We start from the raw sequence: 12507 nt of genomic DNA, 5'->3' as shown, positions 1-12507 counted from the left end.
TGCAATATTATTAGTTTGCTGAATGTCCACTGTCAAATATTACATGTATGTTCAGGACGAGAATGTTAAACAATAAATTCATACGGTCCTGTAATAGATGCCATCCGTGGAGAAAAATTAACTTGGAGTGCCATTGAACAATAAAGTATATTGAATAGGAACAGAAATTTGCCTTGCAAAAGGCCACCGACGGTCGCTCATAGAGTTGTTGCAATGGTTCTTAACCTGCAGAGACCGTGGTACTCTCTCTACACAAAGCATGGATAATGGAACCACTCTGACTATAGTTAAAAAGTTTACACTACGACCAATCAAACGAACGTCCAACTTTATTAAAGGTTTACTGCCATTTTGAAAAAGACAAAAGTGACCATAGCTCTTTACCCACTTGCATTTTATTATATTAAAACTCATGTCACCTTGTCAATCGAATGACTAAGAACAGGTAATGCAACTTATGAATATCAAGGTTGGTTGGTAGATATGTATTGGTGAAAATAATGGGCTATATTTACCCAAACAAAAAATAGAAAATCTGATTAACATGCCAAGTAACGAACTTTTTGTCAAACTAATATACTTTTTTAAGTTTTGTCGAATAACTAATTTGATGATACGCAACTTTGCGTTTCTCCCAAAGGAGGGAAATAAGAAAGTTATTGCTTCAAGTACGCGTTACTGCTGAAATGATTGTATATGAGATGCTTGGTTCGTTGTACAGAATTATTTTATATTTTAAGAATAGCATTTAAGTTTAGTTGTCTTTCTACAACAATGTGTGTACTTACTGAACAGTACACTATTTAAAGTTAATACATTGAACTCTTAAAACAGTGGTGATTCAAATAGAATTTGAATGTAAAGTTTGGTGCGTTCTCCGTAAGGAATCAGCAAAAACTGTGCTGGTAAAAAGAAATAATGAAAACAGGTACATTCCTGTTACAGTATCAATGTCAAGAGTAGTTGTGTCGGTTTGTTATTTTCATGTCGCATGTATGCCTGTGTTGTTTAAAAGACAACTGATAAGTTGTGTTTTTAAAGATCTATGCAACAAAGAACACAAATAAACTAAAATATAATTACAGAAAAAAAAATGTTGCTTTATGAATATGTAATTACAAATATTATCGCTTATGTATTCATGGAAATGGCGGTTTATATACATGATTGGTAGTTATTTTTGTGTCCAATTTCCAGTGGCAAATGTTTCATGACTATTCAGTTCATGTTCATTCTGACAGCACATTTGATCCATTTATATCGAAGTTTCAACCTTAATAAAAAAATTTTTGTATAGAAAAATTATAACCGATTTGACAATTACCCTATCGATGTTATAAACTTTAAATTCGTTAATGTTCGAGTGCGATGTTATAAACTTTAAATTCGTCAATGTTCGAGTGTATTATCAATAAGCAATTCGATAGCTCTTAGTTTTCGATAATTAAGTTTGTGTACTGTATAGATGAATCGAAATAATAATGGTTGAAAACAATAATCCCTCGTTATGGTAAAATTACACTTTTTACAGTTTTAACTGCATCCGAAACCTAATCACGTGAACATTATTAATTATGACGAGAGACTGTGGATGACATCTCCTTTTTATACGACCGCAAAAATTTTCATTTTTCGTCGTATATTGCTATCACGTTGGCGTCGTCGTCGTCCGGCGTCGTCCGGCGTCGTCCGGCGTCGTCGTCGTCCGAATACTTTTAGTTTTCGCACTCTAACTTAAGTAAAAGTGAATAGAATTCTATGAAATTTTAAAACAAGGTTTATGACCACAAAAGAAAGTTGGGATTGATTTTGGGAGTTTTGGTCCCAACATTTTAGGAATTAGGGGCCAAAAAGGGCCCAAATAAGCATTTTCTTGGTTTTCGCACTATAACTTTAGTTTAAGTAAATAGAAATCTATGAAATTTTGACACAAGGTTTATGACCACTAAAGAAAGGTTGGGATTGATTTTTGGAGTTTCAGTTCAAACAGTTTAGGAATTAGGGGCCAAAAAAGGGCCCACATAAGCATTATTCTTAGTTTTCGCACAATAACTTTAGTATTAGTAAATAGAAATCAATGAAATTTTGACACAAGGTGTATGACCACAAAAGGAAGGTTTGTATTGATTTTGGGAGTTGAGGTCTGAACAGTTTAGGAATTAAGGGCCAAAAAGGGGCCCAAGTAAGCATTATTCTTGGTTTTCGCACCATAACTTTAGTATAAGTAAATAGAAATCTATGAAATTTAAACACAAGGTTCATGACCACTAAATGAAGGTTGGGTTTGATTTTGGGAGTTTTGGTCCCAACAGTTTAGGAATAAGGGGCCCAAAGGGTCCAAAATTGAACTTTGTTTGATTTCATCAAAAATTGAAAAATTGGGGTTCTTTGATACGCCGAATCTAACTATGTATGTAGATTCTTAATTTTTGGTCCCGTTTTCAAATTGGTCTACATTAAGGTCCAAAGGGTCCAAAATTAAACTTAGTTTGATTTTAACAAAAATTGAATCCTTGAGGTTCTTTGATATGCTGAATCTAAAAATGTACTTAGATTTTTTATTATTGGCCCAGTTTTCAAGTTGGTTCAAATCAGGATCCAAAATTATTATATAAAGTATTGTGCAATAGCAAGAAATTTTCAATTGCACAGTATTCAGCAATAGCAAGAAATCTTCAATTGCACAGTATTGTGCAATAGCAAGAAATTTTCAATTGCTCAATATTGCGCAATAGCAAGAAATCTTCAATTGCACAGTATTGTGCAATAGCAAATATTTTCAATTGCACAGTATTGCGCAATAGCAAGAAATGTCTAATTGCACAATATTGTGCAATAGCAAGAAATTTTCAATTGATTGGAGTTATCTTTCTTTGTCCAGAATAGTAGTTAAATCAACTTAAATCATTGTTTTATACAATATACAATGTATATTCACTTTTACTACCAACTGATAAATTAAAACAATCTTTACCATTCAGTGATAACAAGCACCTTTTGTTACATCTTAATATTTTATGATGTATTTAAATGAGTAGTTATTGTTGCAAACTCCATAAGAAATTTGAATTGAGATCAGTTTTGGAAAAAGGGAAAGGGGGATGTGAAAAAAAATGGGGGGGGGGGGATAAATTTTTCTCATTTCAGATTTCATAAATAAAAAGTAAATTTCTTCAAACATTTTTTTGAGAGAATTAATATTCAACAGCATAGTGAATTGCTCAAAGGCAAAAAAAATATTTTAAGTTCATTAGACCACATTCATTCTGTGTCCGAAACCTATGCTGTGTCAACTATTTAATCACAATCCAAATTAAGGGCTGAATCCAGCTTGAATGTTGTGTCCATACTTGCCCCAACCGTTCAGGGTTCAACCTCTGCGGTCGTATAAAGCTGCGCCCTGCGAAGCATCTGGTTAGCAGAATGTGTCCAATATAGAACACATCTTGTATTAGTTTACCAAAAAGATCTCGATTTCTTTATATGCACAAAGTCTTGGTACTTCTTTAACAGTAATACCAGCTTTACAGGTGGCATGATACTATCTGTTTCTGTGATATACTAATAAGAACGAATAGTTCAAATACCAAGGCAACAACTATTATACGAGAGGGCCTGTTTGGATTTGATGGTGTTTTTTCTTTTGTTTTTTTTTTTTTTTTTTGTGGGCTGGTGATTGGTCAAAGGAGTTGTTCATATCTGCAAACTTTAATTATTATGCAATTTTCTCTGTTCTTTATACTGTTTGCTATCATTCTCTGTTCTTTATACTGTTTGCTATCATTCTCTGTTATTCATACTGTTTGCTATCATTCTCTGTTATTCATACTGTTTGCTATCATTCTCTGTTCTTTATACTGTTTGCTATTATTCTCTGTTCTTTATACTGTTTGCTATTATTCTCTGTTCTTTATACTGTTTGCTATTATTCTCTGTTCTTTATACTGTTTGCTATTATTCTCTGTTCTTTATACTGTTTGCTATTATTCTCTGTTCTTTATACTGTTTGCTATCATTCTCTGTTCTTTATACTGTTTGCTATCATTCTCTGTTCTTTATACTGTTTGCTATCATTCTCTGTTCTTTATACTGTTTGCTATCATTCTCTGTTCTTTATACCTATCATTCTCTGTTCTTTATACTGTTTGCTATCATTCTCTGTTCTTTATACTGTTTGCTATTATTCTCTGTTCTTTATACTGTTTGCTATCATTCTCTGTTCTTTATACTGTTTGCTATCATTCTCTGTTCTTTATACCGTTTGCTATTATTCTCTGTTATTCATACTGTTTGCTATCATTCTCTGTTCTTTATACTGTTTGCTATTATTCTCTGTTCTTTATACTGTTTGCTATCATTCTGTGTTCTTTATACTGTTTGCTATCATTCTCTGTTATTCATACTGTTTGCTATTATTCTCTGTTCTTTATACTGTTTGCTATCATTCTCTGTTCTTTATACTGTTTGCTATCATTCTCTGTTCTTTATACTGTTTGCTATTATTCTCTGTTCTTCATACTGTTTGCTATTATTCTCTTTTATTCATACTGTTTGCTATTATTCTGTGTTCTTTATACTGTTTGCTATTATTCTCCGTTCTTTATACTGTTTGCTATCATTCTCTGTTATTCATACTGTTTGCTATCATTCTCTGTTATTCATACTGTTTGCTATCATTCTCTGTTCTTTATACTGTTTGCTATTATTCTCTGTTGTTTATACTGTTTGCTATTATTCTCTGTTCTTTATACTGTTTGCTATCATTCTCTGTTGTTTATACTGTTTGCTATTATTCTCTGTTCTTTATACTGTTTGCTATTATTCTCTGTTCTTTATACTGTTTGCTATCATTCTCTGTTCTTTATACTGTTTGCTATCATTCTCTGTTCTTTATACTGTTTGCTATTATTCTCTGTTCTTTATACTGTTTGCTATTATTCTCTAACTTTTATATTACCATTGATTACGGCGGTTATTTACCTTTGTCGGACTATTGGGGTGTCGGACTAATGGGGTGTCGGACTAATGAGATGTCGGACCAACGGGGTGTCGGACTAATGGGGTGTCGGACTAACGGGGTGTCGGAATATCGGGGCGACCCCGAAAGAAACTAACTGAAAAGACCAAAATAAGCCACAACTAATGGGGGTCTCATTGGGGGGTTCTGTTCACGGATCCCGCTTAGTTACTATTTTTTGTTTGAGATTCCCGCGTCCCGCTTACACAGTGTAAGTAAGCAATTCTGATATTTTTGTAATTTCCCGTATCCCGCTAAACTTCATTTCCCGTTTTCACAGCACAATAATTTGACTTTCATGTGTCACGCTTACAAAAAATACACCTCGACAATCCCGCGTCCCGCTCAAACCCCCCTTATAGGTACATAAATAGTTTACTATGCCGTCAGTAGCCAAATACACATGTACAAAAATGTATATACACTTTTAGACGACCTTTTGTAGACTCATTTCACAGAAAAATCGAAAATTCTCATTAGTACTGTAATGAACATTTTAGATCACTTAACATTTAGATTTTATATCTTTAAAATTTACGACCATATAGATTTAAGATCATTTAATACAAAGATGATAATTTGTCAATGAGCACCTGTAACCCGGTACTGCATTTTTTTTTTTTTTTTTTTTTGGCACGCCGCGTCAAGAAACAGTTAAAAGTGCCGCCGATCTGACAGAGATTTGAAGAGCTTATTTTCTCGTATGATCTATGTCTGTTACTGTAAATGTATTATGATCTATTATATATTTATCACAAAAAGCTAGTGCTGTTTTCTTTTCTTTTAATATGAAGCCCCCCCCCCCCCCCCCCCCCCCCCCCCTCCAGCTTATCTGATTAACTTACGATCACTCTGAATAAAGAAAGTAAGAAAGTCACAATTCTTATATCAGGTATTTTAAATTCTGGTCGATAGTTGTCTCATTACGAATCATTTAATTATTTACATCTCCTTATTTTTTTTTAACAAGAAAGCTTTATTTATATGCGGTATAGTGATGAATGTGTAAACATGCAGCATGGTTGTAAATAACCGTTAATTACAGCACAAAAGATACATAATATATCACACTGATCAAGTCAACCCGCATGTAAAATAAAAACAAAAAAAAATGACTAGTAGTCTATAAAAAAAACAACTATAGCATACCAAAATATATAATTTGTAAAGACTTGCATGCAATTAGGCCTATAGCTCTATATATATTCCTATAGATCTCATAACGTTACGATTAAAAGGCAGATTATGACTTGTGTGTGCAAGTTTATCAGAAAATTACAGAGAGACACGTCCTTATCAGGTGATATCAAAATACCAATTTACAAATTCAGATCTTCTGCCTGTTGTGTATTGCTTACTTTGAGTGTATATTGCCAAACTCCAACATTTAACAAATTACATCGTAAATATACATGTTTGGTGCGGATGGAAGAAATTCAATATTGATTCTTCAAGAGACAAGTGAATGTTAGAGATACTCATTCCCTATTGTAAAATACTGATTAATGTCGGGTGCGCCTAAACAGTGCTAAAAAAAAATAATGTGTGTTCAGGAAGAAAACAAATTAACAAAATTAACAATAAATACGATAGGTAGGTCTTGTAATTGAGACCGCCCGTAATACGGTCGTAATATTTTCGACTGCCACTGAAAAAGGAGGGACAGAAAATTGGCCTTATGTACCAGGCTACTAATACAGGGGTCCCAGTGGCGGATCCAGAACTTTTCCTAAGGGGGGGGGGGGGGGGCGCTCCAGTCATGCTTCAATGATTCCCTATATAATCAACCAAATTTTTCCCACGAAAGGGGGGGACCGGGCCCCCCAGCCCCCCCCCCCCCCTCCTGGATCCGGCTATGGGTCCGTAGAAATACCGCCAAGGACCTCCTTAGTGCACTAAGAACAAAACAAGTGTTACATATACATGATATAAGCTAACAAGTTAATTCGTCATTTTAAACAATATCTGACGTATTTTCGGATTCATGAAACCCTATTTCCTGATACTAAGCTAACATTTACCGCTGTTATTTTGTTCAACGAATGTGCTCAAATACATTAAAAAGCTGTGCGCAGAAGTAAGGCTTTCTACGCACATTGTAATGCGTCGAATTTCACAAACTTCGTTAATACATCCACATGACATGATTTCTTACACCAGTCAATTAAAATTTGATATTTGAAATAATAATTTTGCCAGTTTGGTTCAATTTTGTCAAAAGGAGCAAAGAAACATCGCTGATGAATTATTCACTTGCAAGTGAATAATTCGACCTCATTGAAACCGTATTCATGTGACCTTCTATTTAACCCCTTAGTTAGAGATGGGTTACGCATGAACTAGGCGTGTTCGGCTATCAAAAGGAACAGAATGCCAACATTGAAAGTGAAACAAGAATAAACCATTTGGTTGACTGATTCGATCCACAATATCTCATTTTATACAGGTAAAAACGATGATTAACATATTTGTTTAACCTATAAAATAAAATCAAACAGACCTAGAAAAATCCAATTGCACGTTTCGATACCTATTTATATCTATATTTATGTTGATATCGGGTTATATGATCGTCTGCAGTCTTCGGAGGTCATCTCGATGGTTAATTAGATGGCGTCTAGGCTAAAATACACCCGCAATGCGGATACATATTATCGAGTCCTTGCGTTGTTAATTCTTCACTTTAGACCTTTTGTTTTTGTTCGATATTCCTTCTAGTAGATTATAAATCAAATATGAGAATTTGATTCAATTCGGTAAACATGAATTTGACAGCTAATGCATTCCCCTTTAACAACGTATTTATCAAGTGAACTCTACATTTTTTTATATAGATATAATTTAATTTTGGATGTAACGCGTCTTCTGATTGGCTGACGTTATTTTGTTATGAGCCCATAGAAATAATTTAGTCATGTGTCCGTGACGTCATCAACGTTTTTTCATGGTTTTCCACGGTGTAAAATGGAATTTAGAATTAAATTATAAGAAATGACTGTATTTTTTTTCTGTCTATTCGAAATAACATAAAAAATGTGATGCACACTGTGAAATAACCCGCTACGCGCGTTATTCAGTGTGCACCAAATTTTTTATGTTATTTCTTCATAGACAGAAAAAATATTACAGTCATTCCTTAATTGAACGTTGGTTTTCCCCTTTGAATGGTTTTACACTAGTATTTTTTTTTTGGCCCTTGATAGCTTGCTGTTCGATGTGAGCCAAGGCTCCGTGTTGAAGACCGTACTTTGACCTATAATGGTTTACTTTTATAAATTTTGACTTGGATGGAGATATGTCTCATTGGCACTCATACCACAATGTAATCTTTGACAAAGGGAAGACCATTTGATACCGTTTTTTGGGGGAAAGAGGGGATAGGGGGAAGGGGTGAGCTGGATTTTTTTTTTCAAATTTTCGTTTCATTTTCATCTACTGCTGCGCATGCTTTTTTTATTTTCACTTTTGTACACGATTGATTCCTGCTTTGTGCTGCAGAATATTCATTTTGGCTCATAATTCTCTACTCTGTAAAACCCATCCAGACCCCATTTTGCTGTAGATGTGGCTTATTATTCTCTACTCTGTAAAACCCATCCAGACCCCCATTTTGCTGTAGATGTGGTTAATTATTTTCTACTCTGTAAAACCCATTTAGACCCCCATTTTGCTGTAGATGTGGCTAATTATTCTCTACTCTGTAAAACCCATCCAGACCCCCATTTTGCTGTAGACTTTGCTCATTATTCTCTACTCTGTAAAACCCAATCAGACCCTCATCCAAATGTCTTTATAATATATATATGCTAATTATATTATTTCATCCTACATGTATTTTAATGAAAAAAAGAGTAATTACAAAAATTTCGTGGTAGCATTCTGGCCTCGAGTGCGAGATTTTGCGGGTTCGATTCAAGGAATGATCAAATAAAAAAATAGGCACACATCATTAAAGCGTACGTCAAAGACCGCATGGTCGACTCGGATTCAGACAAACAACCGATTAAAAAGTGCACTACACAGAAACTAAATATTGAGCAACAAAATCCGAGGGTCATCTCAGGTTCTCAGAAAATGTCAACATTTCCAGTTCTGCTAGTAACATCCGTCGTGTAGCTCCTGTTAAATTCGTTGGTAATCATATCTAGTGATAAGGCAACTCTCAAAATCAGATTGATAATTTAATAGCTCATACGAGAAAACCAAAATGACAACAGAAAACGAGAACAATTCAATATGCAAGCTCCTGCTTGATTTTGGACAGGAAAAAAACATACTATGGCGGATCGGAGTAAATTCACTACCACTCTTTTAAAACCGCGCTGACCGTGACTTCAAGGCATAAAATATTTTGCCTCACTGAAAAAATGATCAAGCTACGCCACTGTCTGCTGGTGTCTGAGTGAATCTCCCGCCAATTGGCCACTAAAGCGAGTTCCGAATGACAAGGCTTCGTGTTGAAAATTTTTATCGACATATTTTTGTTCGATGTGTTGCAATTTTTCTTCGTAAATCAATATAAATAAAGTAGAGATGTCGACATTATTACGACAAATTGATAAAAAATATATTCACTTAACATATTAAAATTTTTTATCGACATATTTTTGTTCGATATGTTGCAATTTTTGTTCGTACATCAATAATGATAAAATAGAGTTGTCGACATTATTACGACAAATTGATAAAAATATATTCACTTAACATACATCGAGTTAAATTATTATCGATTTAAATATTTGTTTAAATAAGTCGATATATATTAATCGCTTTATCGAGTAATAATGCGTTATATCGTTCTAAATTATATCCATGTGTTGCAATATATGTAAATAAATCGATTTAAATTTGTCATTTATCTTGACATATTTATCAAGTGAATCGCCCTTATACGCTTCCATATGCAGGCTAGCTACGGCGTTCCATAGTAAGTTATCAAAACCATGCTTTTGTCCATGCACGCGCATGAGTAAATAAAAACAGGACCTATTCTAGGTCAATAAGTTTGATGTATTATAGTAAACAAAGGATATCGTCCTATATATTTTAGAATGGTCATGTTGAATGACATTGAAAACTACACGAAGAGGTTTGTAAATGGTTCAATTATACATATACCGTGTATGTCTCAAACATATTTTGCAAAAAATTAATTGATAAATGTACATTTTTTTTTAAATAAGGGCATTTGGTTAAAAGTTTAGGAGAGGGTTACGAATATTTTGATTACTCTAAGCCGCGTGTATATATTGAAAAGAGGTAGGCAAATTCCCGATAAATTGTTTTTTTTTTTATCATGGATGATGATATATTTTTCAACTTTTACTAAGTTTAAAAATATCACAGCTTCATTATTGTATTTTTGAGATTCTCACATTTTGATTGCATATTTCGAAATATTTGACAAAATATTAAACAGTGGCGTCAACGTCTCGATTTGATGAATTATGACAAATCATGAGAAATATAAAAAAAAAAAAAAAAAAAAAAAAGGACCGGAAGCAATTTTCTATCGGAAGTTAAGTAAGGTAAGTATTTTTCTCCATTTACATAAATTAATTCATATTTGTAATAATTACATTAGATGTATGCTTCATTATAATACGTTATTCTAATTGGCTAACTGCACATCACGTGTTATTCCGTAAGCAATTGCGTTACACATTAAAACGTATCATTCATGATGACACGAGGTCCCATAATAAAGTGCACAGGACAATTAAATAAAAACTTGATGTAAATCGTGTTTTCATTATCCTGGCTAAAAAATGTTTTATAAGTATTGAATGCTTCTTATTGTAACTTCATAGCTGGTTGTAAAAGCGTTGACCGTGCGCACATTTTAAGAATGAAGCGCTTCCGCGCTTCATACAAAATGTACTTCGGTCAACGCTTTTATACCACAATAAAGTTACAAAAAGAAGCATTCAATTCTTAAATAACGATGCATGTCCGTAAAGGATTTTTTAAAAACCTAACACTATTTAAAGTGCAATGCTGTTACTTCGGCTGAAATAACAATGTTGAGCACTGAATATGATTCTGTTGCTATATTTATACATAAAATTATTGAAAACATCTTTTGTGTACAATGTAACGGATGTTTATAATTTAGGTAGAAACCATGTGATACTCATGAGATTAGGAAACTAAAAAGGGAACTCTAATTCTGCTTTTTTACTCTGCATATTTGTGACAAATTATGTTTAATCAAACTGGTTCTGTTTATTGTTTACATATATTATTGTGATTATTATTTTCTATTCTTTATATTTTAGCACCCCATTATTCTCTATTCTTTATATCAAACACCCTGAGCAAAGACATGCTATTGTTTACCCATAAAACCTGTAATCAGCAAATCAAACGAGTGTAATGTACATGCTGAACATTCATATACGTGTCCGTTTATTTCCAATACTCTCACTTATGTAAGTACTACAGTTTTTTTAAGTATTAGATACAGAATAAAGGTAACAGAAAAAAAAATAGGCCGGTAACAACCGTTGCCGTATAGTTTTTCTGCACGAGTATTCAGGTCAAGTCCGAAGCGATAGCCAAGTGCAGAAAAACTATACGGTTGATTTTTTACCATCCCGTTTATTTTGTTAGTTTTGTTTTATATCTGACTTGTACGACGTTTTTAATTAGAAAGTAATACATTTTGCATTTAAGACGATTGCATAATCAAAAAGATTGAACACAAAAAATTTGCATACCGGTTTATGTACCACGATGTTTGGAGATATTTAGTCTTTAATAAACTAGGGATTTTGTTTTAACACGCTCCTCAATTCTATCAGCTGTGTGCGAGTAAAATTATTGCTTATTCCTTTGATACATATCAGTGAAGTAGGAGCTCAAGCAAAACAAAGACCTTTAATCTATATTTTCTATTAAAATAGTATAATTGTCTAGAAATAAGTTAATGTCCTCTTTCGAAGCCATTTTATATTTTAGTATTAAAATAAATTGCCAATAGGAGGAGGTAGTATAGTTTTGCCCCTCCTCATTGCAATTGTGTAATGCGGTTATGGTCCCTTTTCCCGGCTCCTACGCACCTGCATTAATATATACCCCTCCACACTAAGAAAAAAAGGCATACATGCGTACAAACAAAGAAATATGTTTTGCCTCCTCCATTCCAATTTTGAAAGGGGGGAGTGAATTGCCACCTTCCCCGGCTCATGCCCCCCCCCAAAAAAAAATAAATATCAATAACAGATATTTAAGACATTTAAAAATTCAACGACGTATGCATATGAAATAAGAAATATAACATGTATAAATATTGTCAAAATCAATAAAAAAAATAAAATAAAGAACAAAATATAGAAATATAGAAAAAAGCTGTTTCTCTGTTTTACGGGGATTAACATTCAAACAAAAATCATTCATTTTGTCTCGTTTTAACTTTGTTGATCCTCTTATTTTAGAAATGAATTTTTGTTTTGTTTAATTTCATGCTAATTACAGTAATGTAACATTCG

At 33.3% G+C, this 12507-nt stretch overlaps 2 protein-coding genes across 4 annotated transcripts in view; one reads left to right on the top strand and one right to left on the bottom strand.

Annotated features, from left to right (window-relative positions):
- LOC143055362 (uncharacterized) overlaps positions 1-12507 on the top strand; it is a 188646-nt gene that overhangs the window by 65767 nt on the left and 110372 nt on the right. The window lies entirely within an intron of this gene.
- LOC143055354 (putative oxidoreductase TM_0325) overlaps positions 1-12507 on the bottom strand; it is a 97527-nt gene that overhangs the window by 29823 nt on the left and 55197 nt on the right. The window lies entirely within an intron of this gene.

This window comes from Mytilus galloprovincialis, chromosome 12 (genome assembly GCF_965363235.1).
Source record: "Mytilus galloprovincialis chromosome 12, xbMytGall1.hap1.1, whole genome shotgun sequence".
In the NCBI taxonomy this organism is placed as follows: Eukaryota; Metazoa; Mollusca; class Bivalvia; order Mytilida; family Mytilidae; genus Mytilus; species Mytilus galloprovincialis.
This window is presented reverse-complemented; position numbering and strand designations above follow the sequence as displayed.